Source organism: Chenopodium quinoa, unplaced genomic scaffold, assembly GCF_001683475.1.
Source record: "Chenopodium quinoa cultivar QQ74 unplaced genomic scaffold, ASM168347v1, whole genome shotgun sequence".
NCBI lineage: Eukaryota > Viridiplantae > Streptophyta > Magnoliopsida > Caryophyllales > Amaranthaceae > Chenopodium > Chenopodium quinoa.
This window is the reverse complement of record NW_018742204.1, coordinates 17,511,163-17,517,751: the sequence shown is the minus strand read 5'-3', so window position 1 is coordinate 17,517,751 and position 6,589 is coordinate 17,511,163.

The window sequence follows — 6,589 nt, the reverse complement described above, 5'->3', positions numbered from 1 at the left end:
CTATAAGCTTGACAAGGCTCTTTATGGGTTAAAGCAAGCTCCTAGAGCATGGTATGAAAGATTATTTAAGTTCCTTTTGGCTAATGGTTTTAAACGTGGAAAAATTGATAAAACATTGTTTTTAAAGTCAAATGGAACTGATATCTTAGTTGTACAAATTTATGTTGATGATATTTTATTTGGTGCAACTAACGAATCTCTGTGCAAGTATTTTGCTGACCTTATGAGCGGAGAATTTGAAATGAGTATGACTGGAGAATTAAATTTCTTTCTTGGTTTGCAAATTAAGCAAACTGAAGAGGGAATTATGATTCATCAGCAAAAATATATTAAGGAACTGATCAAGAAATACAAGTTAGAAAATGCCAAAACCAACAATACTCCTATGGGAATTGCTACTAGATTGGATGATGATCCATCTGGAACTTGCATTGATCAATCTATGTATCGAGGTATGATAGGCTCACTACTTTATCTAACAGCTAGTAGACTTGACATATCTTTTAGTGTAGGTCTGTGTGCCAGGTTCCAAGCAAATCCAAAGGAGTCTCACTTGACAGCAGTAAAAAGAATCCTTAGATACTTGAAAGGAACTGACGATTTGAGTCTCTTCTATCCTAGAAGTGATTCTTTTAATTTGAATAGTTTTACAGATGCTGACTATGCAGGTGACTTGGTAAATAGGAAAAGCACTTCAGCTATGGTACAGTTTTTAGGACCTTGTTTAGTTTCTTGGGGTTCCAAGAAGCAAAACACAGTTGCTTTATCTACAGCAGAAGCTGAGTATGTAGCTGCAGCAGCATGTTGCTCACAAGTCTTATGGATAAAACAACAGGTCAGAGATTTTGGTATTATTTTTGATTGTGTGCCTATTTATTGTGATAATACAAGTGCTATATGTATTTCTAAAGATCCAGTTCAACACTCAAAGGTAAAACATATCCACATTAGGCATCACTTTCTTAAAGATAATGTGGAGCAAGGGAATATTAAGTTAGAATTTTGCCAAACTGAAAATCAAATTGCTGATATTCTAACCAAGCCCTTGAACAGAGAAAGATTTGAGAAATTGAGACTGGAACTTGGAATGATCAAGCTGAAGTACTAGCCTCTGAAGTTCCAAGATATGGCAAAGTCAAAAATATTGTAAATAGAGCAAAAAGAACTTCTACCACAAACTTGGTGTGATAAACATAGCTAAAGTGTCACCGTTGTTAACTGCCAAAGGTAAGTTCATTAAATTGCTCAACGGCTTAAGTTATTAAATTTGTACATTGCATACATGTTGAAAGCGTGTTCCAATTGTGTTTTATAGAAACTTCATTCAAGATTAACTGAATTTGGAAATTTAAAATTTTTGAAAGATTCATCCAGTGTTTAAATTTTGAAAAATTAATTGAATTTGTTCAATTAATAACTAAACAGTGAAAACTTCCTAAATTCTCTCACACCGCTTCATTTATTATAAAAGCAAATTTTCACCCACTTCTTTCACCTCACTGTCACATCGAATTTACTCCCTCTCAGTAAAACTTTGAAAACCCCTTTAAAACCCTTCCTTAAGCTTCAATGGTGATCATTGCTGAGTTTGTTTCCTCTGAAGAATCCCAAAGTCCAGAAAACTCCATTCAGGAAGAATCATCTCCTTTAGCCATGGTAAACTACAAAGCATCTTCTACCTCTCAAACACCTTCTGAAAACCCTAAGAAATCTCCTCCAAAACCAAAAGAAGTAGAGAGTAAAATCGATCAAGGGGATTCCTCTGTCTCGAATGTTCTTCAAAAATTAAAGGAATGGAAGGAAAGAAAACAAAGTGTAAAGTCTCTGGAAGAGCACATTGAGGAAGTTGATAAATTTGAGAAAGAGAAAAACCCGGAAGAGACAACAGAGGAGAACAGAGAAGAAGAAGAAATAAGCGAGGGAGAAGAGGAAGAAAAAGAAGAGGAGAACTACTCAGAAAAGGAAGAATCGGAAAAGGAAGATGAAGAAGAGGAGGTAACTGATCAAGAGGAACTTGAATCAATGGCAGGAAGGTATGTAGTAGGTCATCGTCTTGACGCTGTGTGGTGTAGGAAAGCAAGATTTTTAGAGTTTCTTGATCTAATTAAATTTCAAGGTTGGGAATTTCTGTTGACTAGGGTTTCATCAAATTACTTGTATCCTGCTGCTATGAATGAATTTTGCCAGAATTTTCAGGCAAAATTGGGAATAATAACGAGCATGGTGAATGATGTAAAAATTGAATTGGACCTAGAAACTCTAGGTAAAATTCTAAAAGCTCCTACTGAAGGTTTTGATACTTACTTGAAGGGAAAGGGTAGTATCAATGTAGGAAATTTCATGGCTGGGGATATAGTAGAGGAATTAGGAGGACAGAGGGGTAAGAAGGTCATGAGTCATAATGATCTAAGCCCTCTAAATAAGCTACTGTTTAATTTGGTGAAAAAGACTATTCTGCCTAGGACTGCTAAGAAGGGGGAGGCATGCTTAATGGATATGGTTGTAATCTTCTGCATTTCAAAGAAGATTAAGGTGAACTTTTCTTCTTTGATGTATCAGCATCTAGCTCATTGTGTTCCAAGTAGGACAAAAGTGGGGTATGGAGCCATTTTGTCTACTGTTTTTGAAAATGCAGGAGTGATCTTAAAAGGAAAATATGGGGCTTTGAATGAGAAGCCAGAAAATGTGATCAATGAGGAAACCCTTGTTGGGTTAAGTCTGGAAGTAGTACAGGGAAAAATTCAGAAATTAGAGAAAGGAGAGAAAAAGAAAGAGAGAGTTACAGGGAAGAGGAAGGAAAAGGCTATGTTAGAACAGCCTGTAAGGAAGAGTAGGAGGATTTCTGCCAGTAGTGTTCCTCAAACTAGCATGGAACAACCACTGGAATTGGATGTCGAGGAGAATATCCTTGAAGGGAAAGTTGCTGAGTTGGCCGACAGAATGGAGAGGGTAGAGAGTCAAATGAAGGACTCTGCTGGAAAACTTCATGTGCTGTCACTTGAAAAATTAGTCCAGGAGAAGGGGAAGGAGTTAAAGGAACTCAAGAGAATGATGCTCAAACAGACCAAGGACCTTCAAGAACAGAAGGAGTTCCAGGAGAAAGAAATTCACAAGGCTCTACAGGAACATAAGGAGGAGTTCCTGGTGAAGTTCAAGGGGGTTGAAGAAAAGTTGGAGGCCTCTGCAAAGCAAACAAAGGAGGACTTCAACAAGATTCTGGAGTTTCTTGAAACCTAGCCTACCCCATCTCAAATCCAGCCTACCCCATCTCAAAATCAGCCTAGCTTTTTCTCTCACTGTCTTAGTTATGAACATATTTAATTTTCGTTTTTAATATTTGAACAATTGATTTTGATTGTAAATTTTTAAAATTGTTCATCTGGAGGCTAAGTATTTTGGCTTTTAATGAAAAGTTGGAACTCTTGCTTATACTTGTGTGTTTTGTATATTTTGAACACTTATGCTGAAGAGTAGATCTTACTTGAGGTTGTTTAGCAGCGCTGCTTTTAGTTTCCCACACTCGATGAATTGCTTGTGGGGCTGTTGGTGGATGTTTCATAAACTTGAAAATACAGGACTTTTTGATAATGCCAAAAGGGGGAAAAAAAGAAGCAAACATGGAGGCTGAAGTTGTTCTGGGTTCCGGTTGAGAAAGTATCATAACTTTCTCAGTTTCGTTTACTTTTAGTTTACTTATCTTACTTTTTGTTTTTGTTTTATTTCTGTTGTGTGTTTATTTTCTGTCAATAAATTTAAAATACAAAAATACGACCTTTTATTTTGTTTTAACTTTCTCAAGAGTTTGCTTAAGTTTGTCATCATCAAAAAGGGGGAAATTGTTGATGTTTAAAGGTTTTGATGATGAGGAACTTAAGTTACATCAAACTCATCTCATAAAGACTTTTCAAGTGTTTGTGCAGCCTAGGTGAAATTGATCTTGGAGATAGAAGAAGTAACTAAAGCTGAGAAGACTTGAAGGAGTACTTTATCAAGAAAGTTATTCAATAGAAAAGAAAAGTTCCCTAACAGGAACTGAGTTCCCTAACAGGAACTGAGTTCCCTAACAGGAACTGAGTTCCCTCACAGGAACGTTCCTTCACAGGAACTTGAAGATTGCTGACTAAGATCTTTGGAGGAACTTAGTAAGCGTGGAGCCCAAGTAAACCTACCAGAACAAGAGTACAGCGCAGCAATGTTTTAGTTAAGATTTTATCTTCTAGATTCATTGTTAAATATGTTAAGTAGGATATGCATGAAACTTATTAGAAGCGTGATAGTTAGCTTAGAAAATAAATTAAAATCGGAAAAGATAAAAGATAGAAATCGGAAAAAGATTTTCTTTAAATATTTATCTCTTAAAATCAGTTTGTTAAAAAGATATTATGCTTTTTAATTCAATATTTCTATCTTATTTTCTGAAAAGATTTTCTTCAAAGGATTTAATTAAAAAAACCGTGTTTTAAGATAAGTTAAGTTTTACTTATTTATCTTTATGAAAACCTACTGTTTATACAGGTAATACTCATATAAATAGTAGAGAATAACACGAGCCTAGGTTTTTGTGAGTTTTATGCGTGAAGAATTTACAGAGTGATAGTCGTATAAGTTTTCCAAGCTTATCATACTGTTATATTAGTTTCGGTTCTCATGCATAGCTTGCCTATCATATACTAGGTGTTAATTCTTGTATTTGGTTTCGGGTTTATTAGGGTGAGAGTATTTTTTATCATTGTATACAGAGAGAGCTTCTGGTGAGAAGGGGGAAGATCTGTACTTAGGGAGTACGAGAGAGCTTCTGGTGAGAAGGGGGAGATCTGTACTTAGGGAGTACGAGAGAGTTTGAGTGTGGGACTCAAACTGGGAAGAACAGTGATCTGTTCTGTAGCAAGTTCACTTGGAAACTTGTGAGTAGAGGCTGAATTATAATAGGTTGTAACTTGGTGTTTGCCCTATTATAGTGGAAGTATTTGTGTTTGAAATCCCTAAGGTAGGGTCGAGGTTTTACTTCTAGTTGGGCACTAGAATGTTTCCTCGTAAAATCTGTGTGCATCGCAAGTTCCTATTTTGTTCTGTTTTATATTTGCAAAATTATTATTTAAGAACTCAACTACAATTCACCCCCCTCTTGTAGTGTTCATCTCAATAAACATAGGTAGAATTAGGGTTTCGGGTATGGGTTGGGGTGGGTTGGTGAATTCGGGTATGGCCGTATACAATTAGGTGGGATTGGTGGTTGTGAGTTTGACGGGAGTGGGTTTGGGTGGGGTTAGTGGTGGCGGATCGGAGGTGGTGGTGGTGGCTAAGTTACGGGCAGATTGCGAGGTTGTGGCACGTGGAGGGCTGGTCGACAGGAAGAGGAGGTGCTAGTGGGGCGGGCTGGTTGATGGGAAAATGGGTTAGGCTGACAATGAGGTGAGGTTGTGCACGGTGGCGGCAAGGTTGAGAGAGGTGAAGGAGCCATTGTTAATGGCTGGAAGCTTGAAATAGTGTTGAAGAGGGGAGAAGGAAGAAGGCAGGGGAAGTTAATTAAGGAAAATAAAAAAAATTAAAAAAAAAATAAAAAAGTAACCTGAAGTTCAGGTAACCGGTCAAAAAGGCTCGGTAAGAGAAGATAAGTAGTAAACTTAGGATTATTCAAGGTTATTCAAAAGGTTGGATTATTTTGGGAGAACAAGCTAAAAGTTGGATTATTCTTGTGAAATTTTCCTTAATATAATACATCTAATAAATTAGTTTTAAGGCCTTACAAGTAACGAGGGCCTGTTCTCATTCGTTTATTTTCAGTTCAGTTTAATTCAACTCTAATAAGTTCAGTTCAGTTCAGATAGCTCCTAATTTCCTTCTCTTATAAAGCATTCAGTTCAGTTCAGTTCAAGTCTAATAAATTTAGTTCAGTTCAGTTTAGTTTAGTTCAGTTCAACTGAGTTCAGTCAATGAAAACAGGCCCTGAGTTGCGAACGAAAATTAGGTGGAAAATTCACCATTATCTATTTTGCTTTCATCTTTTGAGTTTTTTTCTTCAATATACTTCCTCCGTTTTTTTAATACTTGCAACACTTTATTAAAATGGAAATGTCACAATACTTGCAACACATCATAAATAGAAAGTTATTTTAGGGAATAATTATACTATTTCTCTTATTTAAAGCACACGGCCCATTAAATTGCACTACTAACAAGTAACAACCACTCATCCTATTTTAAAGTGTATTATATCATGTGAGCCCCATATTTTTTAAATACCGTGAAAAAGTGTGTGTTACAACTATTAAAAAGCGGAGGAATTACTATCCACAATCTTAGGTGTCGTTTGGTTTCTATGGGAAATTACTTCCCATAGGAATTTGTATTTCATGGGAATTAAATTCCTACATCAAAATCATGGGAATTGTATAAAGTTGTTTGGTTGGCATGAGGGAAGTTGCAAATCATGGGAAGTTTGACTTACCTGGGGGGGTTAGGTAATTAATTTCCCATATTTTGTGGGAAGTCACAATTCCCATGAATTTACAATTCCGTCATTTACACTTTTTATTGTCAACCAAACAACTCATGTATTTTCAAATTCCTATAATTTTCCACTTCCCCC